The 19,866-nt window shown below is 39.3% G+C and overlaps 1 protein-coding gene across 7 annotated transcripts in view; it reads right to left on the reverse strand.

The window, feature by feature from the left end:
* Window positions 1–19,866, reverse strand: part of dlgap1a (discs, large (Drosophila) homolog-associated protein 1a) — an 811,451-nt gene that overhangs the window by 407,698 nt on the left and 383,887 nt on the right. For 4 of the 7 annotated variants that reach the window (XM_073043846.1, XM_073043819.1, XM_073043803.1 and 1 more), the window contains one exon: window positions 11,490–11,581. The exons of the other annotated variants lie outside the window; for them this stretch is intronic. The gene's annotated coding sequence lies outside the window, so the exon portion shown is untranslated. The remainder of the gene's footprint in view (window positions 1–11,489; window positions 11,582–19,866) is intronic. 7 annotated transcript variants of the gene reach the window in all.

Genomic DNA, 19,866 nt, shown 5'->3' on the forward strand with positions numbered 1-19,866 from the left:
GAGATCCATCAAGGTGATTGTCATTTCCTCATCTTTCTCTGGCTCAGAGAAAGATCTGCCCAAGTCTTGGAAAATATTGGAAAGAAGTATTTCAAACTTTCTTGATACTTTTCAAAGTAAACTTTAAGCCTAATCCTTTGACTGCTTTATTTGGTATTGTTGGAGGAAAGGATATTATTTTGGAGTCATCTGACTTGCACATTTTGGCTTTTATTTCTCTTATGGCCAGAAGGAAGCTTTTGCTTGAATAGAAAGATGTGGCCCCTCCTACTCACACCCAATGGTTACGTGATGTGATGTCATGTTTAAATTTAGAGAAGATTCAATGTTCAATCTCCGAATCTGGTCAGGACTTTAAACATTGTTGGGACCTTTTCTGAATTATTTTCAAAACCTTTGATTTGCTGTTAAAGCACAGATAATGACTAATATTTTTTTTCCTTTTTTTCTTTACTAATCAGCTTCAGTCTTGGTAGTGGGTTAGATTTTTTTTAACACAATATAATTACTATGTTGCAATGTTATGAATTAATCTAACTGTATGAATATAGGGTAAGGAGTCTTTATATGTGATTTAGTATAATATATTGATATATATATTTTTCTTGTACTCTGTATGCTTATATGTAAATTAATGAAAATATTGGAAAAAGCAAGGAAGTCAAGAACGACTTCACAGCCTCACCACCCCTTCCCTGTGCTGATCTGGCTGAAGGGCAAGGTTCCTCGCTCAGCTCCACTCTTCGCTGATCTCATCAATGGCCTAATGTGCTTAGAATTCAGAAACAGACACAACTGTTATCATTTCAATTCCCTGTGTAACTTTCAGTGAAACATAAAAAAGTTTCAGAAGTTCTCATGAGAAAATGAAAAACAATTGCTGTTTGTCAGCATGCCAATAGAAGTAATAAATTGCACCAATATATCCTGTCAAATTGCATTCACCAGAAACGTGTGCATTTGGGTGGAGCTTGTAAATCATTTCAGAATCTCCTCCTGTGCACCTAAGTGACACATGAACCACACTGAGGCCTGCAGGGGAGACAGTCTGTGAGTACATAAAAGCAACTCACAACCTGCAGTCCTCAGACTTCTGAAGGTACTGAGCAGTTGAATAAACTGTTAAACTCTGAGAGATTTGGACCTTCTTATAACACTGGTCAGGAATGACATTGTATGACATAGGGATGGTGTAAAGGTTGGATTTGTCTGTGATAAGCTGTGCATGACTTCTGAATACACCTCAACAAGACATTAAAGAGTGTCTCTCAGACTACCGAGTAGCTATGATGTGAGTAACAGGTGACTTTGGATTACATCCAAAGGGATACCAGAATACCAAATGGTTTTCAGTTACATAAAGAGTAAAAGGGAGGTGAGAGTTGATATTGGACCACTGGAAAATGATGCTGATGAGGCAGTAATAGGGAACAAAGAAATGGCAGATGAACTTAATGGGTACTTTGCATCTGTCTTCACTATGGAACACACTAGCAGTGTGCCAGAGGTCTGTGAGCATCATTGCTGTTACAAAACAAAAAGTTCTAGGCAAACTCAAAGGTCTTAAGGTGGATAAGTCATCTGGACCGGATGGATTACATCCCAGATTCCTAAGGCAGATTGCTTAAGGGATAACTGATGCATTGGATCTTTCAAGAATTACTTGATTCTGACATGGTCCCGGAGGACTGGAAGGTTGCAAATGTTACTCCACTTTTTAAGAAGGGAGGAAGGCAAAAGAAAGGAAACTATAGGCCAGTTAGTCTAACCTCAGTGTTTGGGAAAGTGTTGGAGTCTATTATTAAGAATGAGGTTTTGAGGTACTTGGAGAATGATGATAAAATAAGTCAAAGTCAATATGGTTTCTGTAATGGAAAATCTTGCCTGACAAATTTTTTACAGTTCTTCGAGAAAGTGACAAGCAGAGTAAACAAAGGAAAGGCAGTGGATGTCATTTACTTGGATTTTCAGAAGGCGTTTGATAAGGTGTCACACATGAAGCTGCTTAACAAGATAAATTCCTATGTAGCTACAAGAAAGATACAGGCATGGATAGTGGAATGGCTGACAGGCAAGAGGCAGCGAGTGGGAATAAAAGGGACCTTTTCTGGTTGGTTGCCAGTGACTAGTGATGTTCCTCATGGGTCAGTATTGGGACTGCTGCTTTTCACATTGATTTAGATAATGAAATTGATGGCTTTGTGGCAATATTTGCGGATGATCCGAAGGTAGGTGGAGGGGTAGGTAGTGCTGAGGAAGCAATGCAATTGCCATAGTACTTAGACAAATTGGAAGAGTGGGTAAAAAAGTGGCAGATGGGATAGAGTGTTGGGAAACACAGTATATGATACTACATTTTCGTAAAAGGAACCATTTTGGTGTGGACTATTATCTAAATGGTGAGAAGGTTCAAACATCAGAGGTGCGGAGGGATTTAGGAGTCCTCGTGCCAGACTCCCAGAAGGTTAATTTACAGGTTGAGTCTGTGGTAAAGAAGGCAAATGCAATGTTGGCATTTATTTCAAGGGGAATAGAATATAAAAGCAAGGAGCTAATGCTGAGCCCTTGTAAGATATTAGTCAGGCCACAGTTGGAGTATTGTCAATAGCTCTGGGGAATGCGGGGGATCTCATTAAAACCTACTGAACGTCGGAAGGACTAGATCCAATGGATGTAGAGAGGATGTTTCCTATGGTGGGGGTATCCAGAACTAAAGGGCACAGGCTCAAAATTGAGGGGTGGCCTTTTGAATGGAAATAAGGAGGATTTTTTTTTTTTAGTCAGAGAGCAGTGAATCTGTGGAATGCTCTGTCACAGACTGTGGTGGAGGCCAAGTCCGTGGGTATATTTAGGGTGTAAGTTGATTATTTCCTAACCGGTCAGGGCATCAAAGGAAATGGTGAGAAGGCAGGTGTATGGGGTTGAGTGGGATCCGGGATCAGCCATGATCAAATAGCAGAGCAGACTCGATGGGCTGAATGGCCTAATTCTGCTCCTATGTCTTATGGTCTTGCAACTCTGTGATGGCCAAGACACTGAATGTGAAGCGTCCTTGTTGGCAGGAGTAAGCTGCTTTAGCTTTAGCTACACAGCATGGAAACAGCATGATTAAATAATTGTCAAAAAGGTGTATAGTGAAGACATGGTTATTTTGCATCGCTTAAATTTGAGCTAAAATGTTGTAAAACTCTAAAGTGGAAATGCTAAAATCAATTATCACTCACTGGAAGACAGTAAATCACTTATCTTGAGATCTGTGGGAGAAAAGCAAGTATGCTGGAAACAAAAGGAAACCTTAAACCAAAGGGGACGAGAATGCAGAATTGTGGGTAGATGTCAACAGCAGGTGCCAGCACTGGTTATCTGCATTAGTGCACAAAGGCTTATGAAATTTGGTGCACAGCATCAGAGACTGATGGCCCAGGGACGGCCCCAGAATGGATTATTGCAAGTGCTATTAAAGGTCCCAATATATAGTTCAACATCAAATTCAGCCCAGAATGTGGTCATTCCTTAGAAATTAATTTTGATCAACAACCTTCTAAAGCTGAAAATGGTGCAAAATGAACAAACTAATACCTACATTTGCTTCTTTTTAAAGATTTATTTGATGTTCATGTTTATAAAATCACCCAGGCTCACTGTTGAGGTACGTGGCTGCTGTTTGTAGATCCACTGGTGACAGGTACTAGGAGGATCCTCATTGGCATGGCCCTGTATGCCAGCAAGGCCTCGTGAGTATAAATGCTGAATACATTGCAACTGGTGATCAGATCATGCACTATTTTAGAGCGAAAAGCTTTTAAATGCTATCCAGACTGAGCACTCTGTGCAGAAGTACTATATAGTGAGGCAATATAAAGGAAAAGCAATAACAGAATGCAGAATTTAGTGTAAGTGTTACAGAAAAAGTGCAGACAAGGAGGCATGACAGAGTAAGGGGATAGCAAAACAAGCACTCTCCGAATCAGAAACAAGTGATCTGGCGTATGCCGGAAATACATACAAAATGCTGGAGGGACTCAGTCCTGATGTAGAGTCTTAGATTTAACTATTTATTTCCCTTCATAGATACTGCTTGACCTGCTAAGTTCCTCCGCCATTTTGAGTATGTTCTTCTCCCAAATCTTCTGGTTAAAAAGGGCACCGAGCTGTGCTCTCTGTCAACACTGTGATTCAGACATAGTACGTAGTTGTTTTAAGATCGTAGGAATGGTTTTGGGGACAGAGAGAGAGAAGTTCAAGTTTATTGTCAACTGACTGCACATACATGCAATCAAATGAAACAACGTTCCACTGGATTATAGTGCACCCACAAGACATATTTCACACACAGTACTTAAAACAAAACTTTGCCACAAATACAATTCAAAATGCACATAAACTGTGCAGCACAGATGAACAGTAAACAGCTCGCTGTTCGAGTGACAAGACCTTGGTATTCATTAGTCTCGCAGCCTGGGGAAGATTAGGGTTTTGAGGCAGGGGTCAGTTAGGGGTCACATTAGGGTTTAGGGGCAGGGATGTGGAGGAGTTAGAGGTGAGGCCTCTGCTCTGTGCTCCATGTTCAATGTTCAGTGAGGTGGACTGGCGGTGAAGGCCATCCATGAATATCCGGCTTTCGCAGCTCGATGAGTCCTGGGACCAGATGTCTGTGCAAACAGAAGATATGGGGCCAGTCAGTTGGCATAGTGGGGTTTAGGCTCCTGTCATCAGCTCATCCAGGGTTCAATACTGGAGATCAAGACCCAAAGGTCAAACAGAAGTTTGGAAATTGAATCCCGATGGCTGAGGCCAGGAAGCTGGAGGCCAGCCTTGAAGTTGGATGACTGTCCATGTGTGGAACAAAGGGATGTTTTGCTGCTTTTACAGTATTTTGTTGCATGTTGTGTTCTGCTGAGTGTCGTGGGCATGCAATGTTTGCACTGCAATGTGTGCTGACACTTGTGGGCTGCCCCAACACATCCTTAGGTGTGTTGGTTGTTAACAGAAATGCCAAATTTCACTGTATGCTCCCATGTATATTTGATAAATAAATCTGAATCTAAAGTCACACTTCCAATTCAGCTGGCTGTAAAATCTGTCAAAAAACTGTGAATGCTTCTGAACGTCTTTCAAAACATTTAACTATAAATGATCATTCAATTAAAAACAAAATAAAAGAACAAAACAATTAACTAAAGCCAAAACAAGAAAATGTGATTTTCTTAAACATAGAAAATAGGTGCAGGAGTAGGCCCTTCGGCCCTTCGAGCCTGCACCGCCATTCAGTATGATCATGGCTGATCATCCAACTCAGAACCCTATACCTGCTTTCTCTCCATACCCCCTGATCCCTTTAGCCACAAGGGCCATATCTAACTTCCTCTTAAATATAGCCAATGAACCGGCCTCAACTGTTTCCTGTGGCAGAGAATTCCACAGATTCACCACTCTCTGTGTGAAGAAGTTTTTCCTCATCTCGGTCCTAAAAGGCTTCCCCTTTATCCTTAAACTGTGACCCCTCGTTCTGGACTTCCATAACATCGGAAACAATCTTCCTGCATCTAGCCTGTCCAATCCCTTTAGAATTTTATACGTTTCAATAAGATCCCCCCTCAATCTTCTAAATTCCAGTGAGTATAAGCCTAGTCGATCCAGTCTTTCTTCATATGAAAGTCCTGCCATCCCAGGAATCGATCTGGTGAACCTTCTCTGTACTCCCTCTATGGCAAGAATGTCTTTCCTCAGATTAGGGGACCAAAACTGCACACACTATTCTAGGTGCGGTCTCACCAAGGCCTTGTACAACTGCAGTAGAACCTCCCTGCTCCTGTACTCAAATCCTTTTGCTATGAATGCCAACATACCATTTGCCTTTTTCACCGCCTGCTGTACTGCAAGCCCACCTTCAATGACTGGTGTACAATGACACCCAGGTCTTGTTGCATCTCCCCTTTTCCTAATCGGCCACCATTCAGATAATAATCTGTTTTCCTGTTCTTGCAACCAAAGTGGATAACCTCACATTTATCCACATTAAATTGCATCTGCCATGAATTTGCCCACTCACCTAACCTACCCAAGTCACCCTGCATCCTCTTAGCATCCTCCTTACAGCTAACACTGCCGCCCAGCTTCGTGTCATCCGCAAACTTGGAGATGCTGCATTTAATTCCCTCGTCTGAATCATTAATATATATTGTAAGCAACTGGGGTCCCAGCACTGAGCCTTGCGGTACCCCACTAGTCATTGCCTGCCATTCTGAAAAGGTCCCGTTTACTCCCACTCTTTGCTTCCTGTCTGCCAACCAATTCTTTATCCACATCAATACCATACCCCCAATACCGTGTGCTTTAAGTTTGCACACTAATCTCCTGTGTGGGACCTTGTCAAAAGCCTTTTGAAAATCTAAATATACCACATCCACTGGCTCTCCCCTATCCACCCTACTAGTTACACCTTCAAAAAATTCTATAAGATTCGTCAACATGTTTTTCCTTTCACAAGTCCATGCTGACTTTGTCCGATGATTTCACCTCTTTCCAAATGTGCTGTTATCATATCTTTGATAACCGACTCTAGCATTTTCCCCACCACTGATGTCAGACTAACCGGTCTATAATTCCTCGGTTTCTCTCTCCCTCCTTTTTTAAAAAGTGGGGTTACATTAGCCACCCTCCAATCCTCAGGAACTAATCCAGAATCTAAAGAGTTTTGAAAAATTATCACTAATGCATCCACTATTTCTTGGGCTACTTCCTTAAGCACTCTGGGATGCAGACCATCTGGCCCTGGGGATTTATCTGCCTTCAATCTACCTAACACCACTTCCCTACTAACACGTATTTCCCTCAGTTCCTCCATCTCACTAGACCCTCGGTCCCTTACTATTTCCGGAAGATTATTTATGTCCTCCTTAGTGAAGACAGAACCAAAGTAGTTATTCAATTGGTCTGCCATGTCTTTGTTCCCTATGATCAATTCACCTGTTTCTGACTGTAAAGGACCAATCTTGACCAACCTTTTTCTTTTCACGTATCTATAAAAGCTTTTACAGTCAGTTTTTATGTTCACTGCCAGCTTTCTCTCATAATCTTTTTCCCCTTTCCTAATTAAGCCCTTTGTCCTCCTCTGCTGGTCTCTGAATTTCTCCCAGTCCTCAGGTGTGCTGCTTTTTTTTTTGCTAATTTATATGTTTCTTCTTTGGACTTGATACTATCCCTAATTTCCCTTGTCAGCCATGGGTTCACTACCTTCCCTGGTTTATTCTTTTGCCAGACTGGGATGAACAATTGTTGGAGTTCATCCATGCGATCTTTAAATGCTTGCCATTGCATATCCACCGTCAACCCTTTAAGTATCATTTGCCAGTCTATGTTAGCTAATTCATGTCTCATACCTTCAAAGTTACCCTTCTTTAAGATCAGAACCTTTGTTTCTGAATTAACTATGTCACTCTCCATCTTAATGAAGAATTCCACCATATTATGGTCACTCTTACCCAAGGGGCCTCGCACGACAAGATTGCTAACTAACCCTTCCTCATTGCTCAATACCCAATCTAGAATGGCCTGCTCTCTAGTTGGTTCCTCGACATGTTGGTTCAGAAAACCATCCCGCATACATTCAAAGAAATCCTCTTCCTCAGCACCCTTACCAATTTGGTTCACCCAATCTATATGTAGATTGAAGTCACCCATTATAACTACTGTTCCTTTATTGTACGCATTTCTAATTTCCTGTTTAATGCCATCCCCAACCTCACTACTACTGTTAGGTGGTCTGTACACAACTCCCACTAGCGTTTTCTGCCCCTTAGTGTTATGCAGCTCTATCCATATTGATTCCACATCCTCCAGGCTAATGTCCTTCCTTTCTATTGCGTTAATCTCCTCTCTAACCAGCAATGCTACCCCACTTCCTTTTCTTTCCTGTCTATCCCTCCTGAATATTGAATATCCCTGGATGTTGAGCTCCCATCCTTGGTCACCCTGGAATCATGTCTCTGTGATCCCAACTATATCATATTCATTAATAACTATCTGCACATTCAATTCATCCACCTTGTTACGAATGCTCCTCGCATTGACACACAAAGCCTTCAGGCTTGTTTTTACAACACTCTTAGCCCTTATACAATTTTGTTGAAAAGTGGCTCTTTTTGCTTTTTGCCCTGGATTTGCCTGCCTGCCACTTTTACTTTTCACCTTACTACTTTTTGCTTCTACCCTCATTTTACACCCCTCTGTCTCTCTGCACTTGTTCCCATCCCCCTGCCACATTAGTTTAAAGCCTCCTGAACAGCAATAGCAAACGCTCCCCCTAGGACATTGGTTCCAGTCCAGCCCAGGTGCAGACTGTCCTGTTTATACCAGTCCCACCTCCCCCAGAACTGGTTCCAATGCCCCAGAAATTTGAATCCCTCCCCCTTGCGCCATTTTTTAAGCCACGTATTCAACTGAAATATCCTCCTATTTCTACTCTGACTAGCACGTGGCACTGGTAGTAATCCAGAGATTATTATCTTTGTGGTCCTTCTTTTTACTTTATCTCCTAAGTCCCTAAATTCACTTTGTGGGACCTCATCCCGTTTTTTACCTATATCGTTGGTACCTATGTGCACCACGACCACTGGCTGTTCACCCTCCCATTCCAAAATGTCCTGCAGACACTCAGAGACATCCTTGACCCTTGCACCAGGGAGGCAACATACCATCCTGGAGTCTCGTTTGCGGCCGTAGAAACGCCTATCTATTCCCCTTACAATCAAATCCCCTATCACTATAGCTCTCCCACTCCTTTTCCTTCCCTCCTGTGCTGCAGAGCCACCCATGGTGCAATGAACTCGGCTGCTGCTGCCTTCCCCTGATGAGACATCTCCCCCAACAGTATCCAAAACAGTATATCTGTTTAGGAGGAAGATGACCTCAGGGGACTCCTGCACTACCTGCCTACTGCTACGCTGTCTAGTGGCCACCCCTTCCCTTTCTGCCTGTGTAGCCTTTACCTGCGGTGTGGCCAACTCACTGAATGTGCTATTCACGACTTTCTCAGCATCGCGGATGCTCCAGTATGAATCCAATCACAGCTCCAGACGCTCAATGCGGTCTGCCAGAAGCTGCACACATAGTCGTCAGGGACACTGGAAGTATCCCTGATTTCCCACATGCTGCAGGATGAACAAACCACGAGGCCGATCTCAGCTGCCATGACCTACCCAATACTTGCCTCAACTTTTGAAACTTTCTCCTTTGAAAGGAACTTACCCGGCCTTACCTCACTTGGAGTGAAGCTGGTCCTCAGCCTGTTCTCGTCAAAGCCTCAAATCTCCACTACTTTCACTGGCCGCTCCGCTTGAGGTAACCCTCTATTTATTTGTTTGAGCTTTTCAAACTGCTTGGTCACCTGACCTCGATTGCCCAATCAGCTGCTTTCTGCTGAGTCTGAGCTATTCAGAGCTTGATTGTCTAATCAACGGCTTTCTGTTGAGCTATTCAAATCTTGAATGACTTGATTGCACAGTCCAACTGCCAAAACTGCCAGAATCTCTCGAGTCAAAGCCTCAAATCTCCACTCCTTTACTGGCCCACTCACTCGCTGGCCGCTTTAAAATCTGCTGCTCCTCACAGTTGCATTGCATCTAACGTGGCACAGATCTGGCACATAGGTTCCTCAGAGTAAAAACTGGGGAAGTGCCATTATTTCTATCTTAGGACTCGTCAACAACCAACATACAAACACAATCGGAGAAAAAGAGTGGACAGCAAGTTTGGGAATAGGGCATTCTCAAGGAGCTATGCACTGAACTGCAAAATCTCAACCATTTAGTCAGTGTAATTTTTTTTAGTGAATGATGTTCTTATTTAATTTCAATTTTATTTTTTATTTCTACCCTACTTATTTAACTATTTAATATAGATATATTTCATGACAACAAATTTTGTGACATACATGGCATATTAAACCTGATTCTGATTCTGCTTTTGGAATCTATATACTCCAGATGTTTTGTTTCTTTCATTAGATTGCTGATAATAATTGAACAATCAAAAAGATTGCATTCAGTCTTCTCATCAGCATATTATATAGCAATGGATTATTTCCGGCATATGTCTGTAGAACATCTTGTAACATTAATGAATTTTAAAAAATCCTTTGGGTGGATAGCAAACAAATTTTTCAATATAGTATTATTATTCAAAAGACTGCGTAAATTCATCTCTGTAGATTTGCTTAGAATGTTGTAAAAATTGCACTTTACTTTGCATTTCATATCATCTGGTCTCCTAACCACTGTAAGGTGATATGAGATTCCAAAGCTCATTATAGATACATGTTCATATTCTTTTTTGTAATGTCACTGAATATACTACAGTGTTTTGGAAGAATGCTTGCATTCAGCAGTATTTGGATTCCTCGGCTTTGTGAGTTGATTGAAATACTTTGACTGCGGTATCAAAACCTCAGAGAACTCCTGTTCCAATAGGTGTTCCAGTGCTGTCACCAGCTCAAGCATCTGCCACTGCCCCCTTGATGGAAGACTGGCAAATATCCCATTGAAATGTATCAACATCCAGAAAAGTAGGTGAATTTAAAAGTAAGTTAAGGTCACAATTCATGTTAACTGTGGGCACCCTACAGTGTTGGATGTGTGCTACAGTATTTCAAATCAGATTTTAAACTGAGCTCCATCTGAGTTATTGAATAAATGCAAAGGATCCTGTAACACTATTTGAAGAGCAATAAAGTTTCCCCTGTGCCTTAACTAGAGCTTGTCCATCAATCAACATCACTATAAAATGATTATATTTTAGCGCTTGTGAACCACACTGTTTACAACTTGGCTGCTATATTTTCCACAATAAAATAGAGTATACATTTCAAAAATAAAAATGAAATGTGCTGGAAACACTCAGCCAATCAAACAATGCCTGTGGAATGAGGAAAAGTTAATGTTTCAGGTCCAAAACCCTTGGTCAGTCAGTTCTTTCTGGTTTTCTTCTGTTTTTATTTCATCTTTCCAGCATCTGCTTTGTTCTTCATCAGCTATAAAGAATTTTGCAGCATCTTGATACTATGAATAGCCCATCTTTTTATTTTTTTTTGGGGTTCAACCAAAATTTTGGTGGCAAAAAGGGAAATTCATCCTGACAGATTTATCCACTGTAGGAGGGAAAAGAAAACTAAAGGCAGGCATTCCAATCCATTCTCATCTGGCTCATGGTGGTCACTGAATGGCAGCAGTTGAAATAGACTGGGGAAAAAATAATCTGCCTGGGTTCTTGGCTAGGCAATGATGCATTGCTCAAAGGTGTAAAAGCAACATTAAAAATTAAAAATAAATTAAATCATACAGGATTTTGTTTAATAATGATGGTCTTCTTCAATCATGTACAATTACTTTTAACATAATAAGGCTGACCTCAGGCCGTACAATGTTCCTATAAATATAAATTTCACAAGAGAATGACAGAAAAAGAATAGTTAATTGGAAAAAGTTGCCTACCTAATTTATTTTTCAATATCAGCTCCTTGCAGACAAGTCTTGAGCAACTCTAGATGTTCTTTGTGAAAACAGGCAAGGAATGTGCAATAATGCTGTATTAAGATATAACAGGAAGAGAACCATTCAATTGACAATGATCTTCTTGTATAATATGATTAATACATAAACATCAGGCATTACTTGAAATATGTTACAGTAACACATAACTGAATTTGTGAATTAACATTCTTTTTCCAGTGTCATATTCTTCAGCATGGATATTTATTTTATTTCTCATACAATATCAACTGTTCTCTCCTTGTACTCATTCATCACCAATAATTACTGAGAATAATAGAATGTTTGAAAGTCAACAAAAATAATGTTCAGCAGTACCTATAATAAAAAGCTATAAATGAAACTCAAAAGAAGAGAGTAGATTCATTACACAAAGTAGAGCAAACAAAAGGAACATACTATTCAAAGAGAAAGTTGAGGTAGAAAGCTTTGCAAATCTCAAGTGTTTTATCTGATAAAGTAGTCATTAGAGATTTAAGAGGCAATTTAGACTCTATACATGAGTGCCTTTGGGTCAAATATGAAGTTATATTGTTAGAAGCATGAAACAGAAACCAAACCAGATTTGCATTCTACTTATGGTCTTAACTGAGGCAGAAAGGGAGGCTGATGACATTTGCTAAAAAAAAAGGCATTTTAGTTACTGAAGCATTTGAAGGAGGTTGCATTCCTGCATTCTAACAGTTTTTTGGATAAAATAGCAAATGCTGAAAAAAACTGAGAGCTCTATTTCATGTTTGTGTTTTATCATATTACTTTTTGTGATAGTCAACGGTTCTGGTTGATGACCTTTTAACGGAGGCTCCAATGAAAGGCCACCGTTTAACTCCACTGTTTTCTGTTTTTACTTCAGATTTTTAGAATCACACTTTTTTTGTTTAGGTTTCTATTTTTAACTACAGCCAGCTGTGTTTCTGTAGCCTCAGAAACATGAAAGAGGTAAGAAGGATGGATTCATCTGGTAAATGCATTTACAGCAGTGCTTGTGTATCAGAATTACAGATGCTTCCTCCTGCTTCAACAAGCTAAAGTGCAGAGTGTCTACCAGCTTCATTATGTCTCTTACTCCCCTCACCCTGATATTCTCCACTCTTATCAAATCATTCTGCCATCACCAATCATTCCACTATCATTATTACCCTTGTTATACATTCTTCCTGCCGATCCATCTTTCTTTTGGCTCACACGTTGATATTTCTCTTCTTTCTAGCTTGTTGCCCACAATTATTCATTTTCTATCTCTCACTCTGATCACTCTCTCCCTCTCCTTGATCACTCTCTCCCTCTCCAACTGTTCTTCATACTCTTGAATTCTCCATCTCTCCCTCTACTATCCTCTTGCCATTTCACCCATTATGTGCCTCTCCAACATTTAATCATCCCTGACTTCCCAAATCACACTCACTACTGACTCAAGCTTTGTGAAATTTATGCATCATTGCTTTGTTTATAGGCAGCCAAACAGATCAGTCAAGCTGGGTTTCTGAACGATTAATGTAAACGAAAAACATGCATGTCTTTAGAGGGAAAACATGAGGTGTGTTTGATGTCTCTGGATCTGTACTTGATGGAGTTCAGAAGAATGAGTGGGAATCTCAATGAAACCTACCAGATGCTGAAAGGCCTGGAGAGAATGTTTTCATTTGGGTATTTGAGGACACAGCCTCAGTATAAAGGGACATCTCTTTAAAACTGAGATGAGGAATTTCTTCAGTTGATGAATCTGTGAAATTAGTTGCCACACAGGGCTGTAAAAGCCAGTTTATTGGATGCATTTAAGGCAGTGATTGATATGTTCCTGATTTGTAAAGGGGTTAAGGCTTAGAGGGAGAAGGCAGTAGAATGGCATTGAAAATATTCACGGGGTAACAAAGTGTTGCTACTTCAGAATTTTATTTTTGCTTATTATAGACTGCTTGAAGCTAAACCAAAATATAATTTCAGTCTACTGTATCTCATAGGAATTTGGAGAAATAAGAGATTAAACTTTATTGAATATAGTGTGTTTAATTGCATAATGGTGCTGATGTTTTGCAATAGTTCAATTAAGCTAAAATGCTTTGTTGATTATTTTTGTTTGCCCTCAGTGTCTGAGGCATTTTGCTTAAGCGACTAACAATAATAAGCCAGCATTGATGGATTCCAGTTGCCCTGATACTGTTTCCGTATGACTGCAATGTCCTGGTGAAACCTTTCACCATTCCCATCACTGACAGCACCAAGATTTTCAGGAAAGAAGTTTAAGTGGGAGTGAAGAAAATGAATCTTTAGTGACATGTTGCACTTTATAGTTGTGTATGCTTGAAGCATGTTGTCAACCAGCTGCACGTAGTTTGGTGCTCTGTAGTTGCCAGGAAAATATTCAACAACATCTTGAATGACTTCCATTGAATTTTCTCCAGTCCCACTAGAAGTTCTTCAAATTGCCTGTCACTGATGACCTATATGAATTGTGGACCGACAAAAATGCCTTCCTTAATCTAGTCATCAGTTATTCTAGGAAACATCTGTTTCAAATATTGAAATCCTCCCGAGTTTGAATCCAGCCAGCTCCCTTGCACGCTTTCCATCCGTGCTAGTTTGAGTGTCGAGCTAACAACTTGACCTCGTAAAAACAAGAAAGCCTGCTAAAAAAAAGCCGTCACGATGGTGTTCTGATTACTCCACTCGGAGTTAAGGGCTTTCTTCTTCTTCTTCTAATGGTACTTTGTTGCTTTTTAAAGTTTTCCCGATCTTCCAGTTTCCCACTACTCTTGGCAACTTTATATGCATGTGCTGTTAGTTTGATGCCTTCTTTTATTTCCTTAGTTGTCCAAGCCTGGATATCTCCACCCTTACTGTCCTTGCTTTTAACTGAAATATATTTTTGTTGAGTATCATGAAAAATCTCTTTGAAAGTCTTCCACTGTTCCTCAACCATCCCACATATAGCCTGCATTCCCAGTCTACACTAACCAAATCATCCATCATCCCATTGTAGTCTTCATTGGTTAGGCATAATACACTGGTTTTAGATCAAACTATTGCACCCCATTTGTATGAGAAACTCAATCATACTGTGATCACTCTTTCCAAGATTTCTAACTACAAAATCACTAATTTTAACCGTCTCATTGCATAGGACCAGATCTAAGATAACACGTACCCTTGTAGGTTCAGTAACATACTGTTCAAGAAAGCCATCACGGATGCACTCTATAAAGTCCTCCTCAAGACTGCCTCAACCAACCTGATTTACCCAATCTATGTGCAAGTTAAAGTTCCCCACAATAACTGTTCTTCCATTCTTACAAACCTCAGATATTTCTCGGTTTATTGCCTGTGCCACTGCAATGTTATTATTCGATGACAACTCCAGTGATTTTTTTCCCTTTACTATTCCTAATCTCTACCCAGAATGATTCAACATTCTGCTCCTTAGATCTTATATTGTCTCTCACTATCGTCCTGATCTCGTCTTTAATTAAGAGCGCCACCCCACCCCCTTAATTTCCAGCTTATCCTTACGTATTACCTGATATCCTTTAATTCCCAGTCCTCTCCACCTCGCAACCACGTTCTGTAATGTCTACAAAATTACACGCCTTTGTACTGATTTGTGCCACAAGTTCACTGACCTTGTTTTATATACTATGGACATTCAAATAATTACACTCATTGTGCTTTTAAAATCTTGTAATCTTTTACTCTTTTGCACTTGACTTTACTTCACTTTGCTCTTACTTTTTTCTTTTATCTTCTACTTTTTATTTATCTTTATCCACACTTTTCTTTTTTTACTTTTCTTCTCTAATCTGTTGAACCCAACCCCTTACTCTTTAGTTTAGAGCCCTAACCACAGCTCTAGTTATGCGATTCACTAGGATCCAGGCCCCATCATGGTTCAGGTGGAATCCATCCTATTGGTACAGTTCCCTCCTTCCCCAATACTGGCATCAATCTCCCATGAATTCAAACCCACTTCTCCCACATCAATCTTTGAGCCATGCATTTAACTCTCTTAATCTTCTTGCCCCTATGGCAATTTGCACATGGCTCAGGTAGTAGTAATCCAGAGATTACTACCTAGCTGCTCAAATTCCCTCAGCAGAACCTCTTTCCTCATTCTATCTATGCACATGGACCACAACAAATAGATCTTCCCCCCCCCCACTGAATAATTATTTAAAAGTTATTTTCTACACTGCTTTCACGTCAATTCAAGCAGATTGTTTTTGTTCTAGAACAATCTTTAAATTGGTATATTACTGTTACATGTATGAAAGTACAAAAAAAGTTTCTTTTATATGCCATCCATACAAATCATTTCATAGCACCAGTGCATTGAGGCAGTACAATGGAAAACAACAACAGGATATGGAATAAGAACAGCTGGCTGAGAAGTTGCACTTGAAATTGCAAGAGAATTTTCTGACTTAGCAGAGCCAGTATCTTGAATAGGATTTTGGATTTTAGAGCAGGTATTTATTTATTTTTTTACTTCATCTGGGGAAGAGGCATGCTAAATCATGCCCTTCTGCTTTGCATTTCACAAGAGTGAGAACATACACAAAAGAATATAAATAAAATAAAATATCAGTTGTCACAAATAAAAGAACTGCTCTGATTCACACTGCCAAGCTGAGCTGGTTTACTGTTTATATGCTGTAGTCATCCTAGCTTTACCCTTGACAGAGGCAGCCCTGTGTCCCACTTCCCTGCAGATTAACATGTTTCTTCTGTCTAATTCCCAGTTCTAATGAAAGATCTTCAAGCTGATCCTCAACTCTGTTTCTCTTCCCACCAATGAGTACAACATTTTTTTCTCTTTTAATTTAGATTTCTAGCATCTGCAGTTTTTTCTTATTTTTAAAAGACACATAGAGAGAACAGTTAGCCCTACAAGTCCAGTTTCATTTTTCCCCAGAGAAGCAATCCACTTAGATCCATTATTCCTGTCCATTATTCCATTATTATGTGTATCTCTACAACTCATTCTCTCTCACACACCCATCAACTCCCCTTATCGTTTTCATCACTGACTTACACCACTGCATAATTTACTTCAGCTAGTTAACCTTCCCACATAGCTGTGGAGCACTTAAAAGAAATTCACAAGGTCACATTAAGAATATGCAAACTTCAAACAGATAACAACACGGTTAGCATTGAGCCAGTGTCACAGAAGCTGTGAATCAGCAGTACCAGCTGCTGCACCACCATACATACCACTTGGAGTAAAGGAAATGGAGCAATATGGGTAAATGGAGTAGCTTACACATGACATGCTGCAGAAACTCAGCAAGCCAGGTAGCATCTTTGGAAAATCAAGAGTGTGTTCTATTGAAGGGTTTTGGCCTGAAACATCAACTGTTTACTCTTTTCCATAGATGCTGCCTGGCCTGCTGAGATCATCCAACATTTTCCAACATCTGTTGATTTTCTCTTGTTTTGTAGCTTATATATGAGTTATGTTTTATGAAATGTTTTGTGATTTCCTTAAATAGTGGGCCAGTGGACATATGTCCATCAGTTTTTCAATGGGTCTCTTGATCCAAATCATATTTCCTCAGGCAGACACATTTATCTCTCACTCCATATTGCAGGTTTGAAGATGACTTCAGCCTGACCCCCTACGCATAGTAGCCCAAGCCAGGCATTAATAATGAATGGATGGTTCCTTTAATTAGATAAGAACTTTGAGTAGATCGTAGGAATTTCTGGTTTTAGCAGCTTAAACTCAGGTGGATAGAGAAAAATTTAAAAGGATGGAATTGTTTAGGGTGACTTTTGCAATGACCATTTGATAAATATGGATTTGCAGCTAATTAGCAATAATTACCGCAGAAAGAATTGAATCCACATTTTTATATCCTAGAAGCACTTAGAACACTATTAACAACTAACAATGGTCAGCAAACCTGCATAATTATCATCATACACCAAAAACAAGGAAATCGAATTGCAACATTTGCTTAAAGGACATGAAATGTACCAAATATACCTATGTTTATATTTATTTCCATAGATGATCATAGCCAAACAACATTTTAATATGCTGCACACTCCTTGTGTATTATTAGAGATGGTTAATGTCAGCAGATTTCCCAGTTGCAACTTTTATTATTATCAACTTCATCTTCAGCTGGAAGCCCATAAGATCATTTACTTTCTAGTGATTATCAATTATGTTAACCATAAATTAGACATCAGTTAAATTAGATCTTTCTTAAACCAGGAATATTGAAGTTATTTCCACCATTCTCTATATTGAATAATTGGTGATCACTGCGTCAATATCATGGACTTATATTCCTAGCCACATTATATTTGCATTCAGTCTTTTGGTGAGAATGGGGTGAGGGGACCATAGTATGTAAACATTGATCAAAGGACCTAAACTGATATTAGACACTGTAGGGAGATTTATTTTTAATTTCACATTTTGCTGAATTAGATACCAGACTTAATGAAGAAACTGTACCCGTATTCCATGCTATATTATACATAAGATTTTGATTTGAATAAATAAAAGACTTCAGCAAGTGGTCACTTTCATGAATTGAAAATTACCAGCAGTAGAAGCCTATTCAATTATTTGTCTTAATTCTCACCTCACATAAAATTTTCTGACCTTGTTATGTTTAGCAGCAGAAAACAGCCATGTATGCTCATTTCAAGCCTAACAAATGTGGTTATTGTGCCCAGGGTGATGAGTAAAATGTAATTACAGGTTTTATTGAAGAAAGGGTCAATTATTGTGAATCTTCACCTTTGAAAGAATGTATCCTTCTCTGGGAATGTGACCCTCCATGTCTTCATGTAACACAACATTATACATCTTTATAATGATTCAGTTACTCATCATGGATACGATTTAAAATGGCAACTCACGTCTCACATTTACTTAGCTGAATAAGTAGACTCTAGCATTGAAAAATCTAAGTGAAGGGCTAAATTAGGGAAGGAAAAGGGCCAATTACTTTGACAAAATCAGTTTAAATGTATTTTCTGAGCAAAACATTTTCAACTGTTCTATTTTGCTTGAGAAAGATACTAGACATTTTCTTACTATTCTCAAAAAATCTTTCACGGGTGGTGATCTAGAAGAAGAATTTTTACCATTACCTTTCTGTGCAAGGAATTTTGTTAAAAGTATAATTTGAATAAAAATTGAGTGAGGAGCAACAGAACTTGCTGCATATTTCTGGAAAATATTTAGTATTTCCCAGTCTTGATTCTTTTTCCGATTTGTGATTCCTCTTGAAACTTCAAAATTCACTAGTATCCTGTTAGTCATTGCAGAAATTATTACTCTTAATAAATGAGCATGTAGTATTTATGATACATCATTCGTAGCAAAGAAACAACACTCTAGTGCAAAGTGGCACTGTGGTTCTCAGATACACCAAAAATCACGATATTTTCAAATTGATCTAATAATTCTCATCCTGCCATTACTTTAAATTTTCTGCTTTCCATTTATCTGTTAGGAAGTTGTTTAAGTGCTACCTTTACATCTTGTTGGGAAAAAAGCTATCATTGCTGGAAATCTGAAATAGAAGTATTTTTGGTGGAAATAAGTTAACGTTTCAATTCATCACCTTTCTCTAGAACTGCAAAACTAAATTGTGATAGATAAGAAAGAATAAATCACAGAACAGCTTTTATGGGACAAGCAAAGAGCTAAAATCCTGGTCTGAGGGGTGCTTCACCTGGGTCTAATAGATCCTTTTATTTCCTTCCCTGTGCTCCCTGCAACTAACAAAGTGTTTATCTCTAAGCAACAGATGCCTGTAGCCTGCTTGATTTTTTTCTAAATGGACCCACCAAAAGAGGTAGAATTTTTTAGCTGAATGAGAATTTAGAGAATATCTAAGTGTACTTTTAACATCAGCCTGTCTGAAGGGAAACTGAGGGATTCAGATGAATCAAAAGTGAAGTTTAAACTGATCACTGAGAATAGCAAACAGGTAAGTTTGGATGAAGCTATGCATTTCATCCATACCAGGTGAAACGTGAAGTCTTTGGGGTAACTGCAAGTCTGTGTCTTTGCTATTGCTTTGCTCACGCTTGAGTGCTCAGTGGCAGTGCCGATACTTTTTTTATACCGGTGCGGGGAGTGGGGGGACATTGGAGTTATAACATTTAACTGTCATTCATTCTTTAGTACTCCTCTGTTTTTGTGGATGGTTGCAAAGAAAAAGCATTTCAGGATGTATATTGTATACATTTCTCTGACATTGAATTGTACCTTTGAACCTTTGATTTTCTCCCATTTCTAGCCTCACCTTTCAATCAAGTTAGTAGCTAGCTAATGGGAAATTTATGAAATCTTGAT

The sequence above is a fragment of the Hemitrygon akajei genome, chromosome 1 (genome assembly GCF_048418815.1).
Source record: "Hemitrygon akajei chromosome 1, sHemAka1.3, whole genome shotgun sequence".
Lineage (NCBI taxonomy): Eukaryota > Metazoa > Chordata > Chondrichthyes > Myliobatiformes > Dasyatidae > Hemitrygon > Hemitrygon akajei.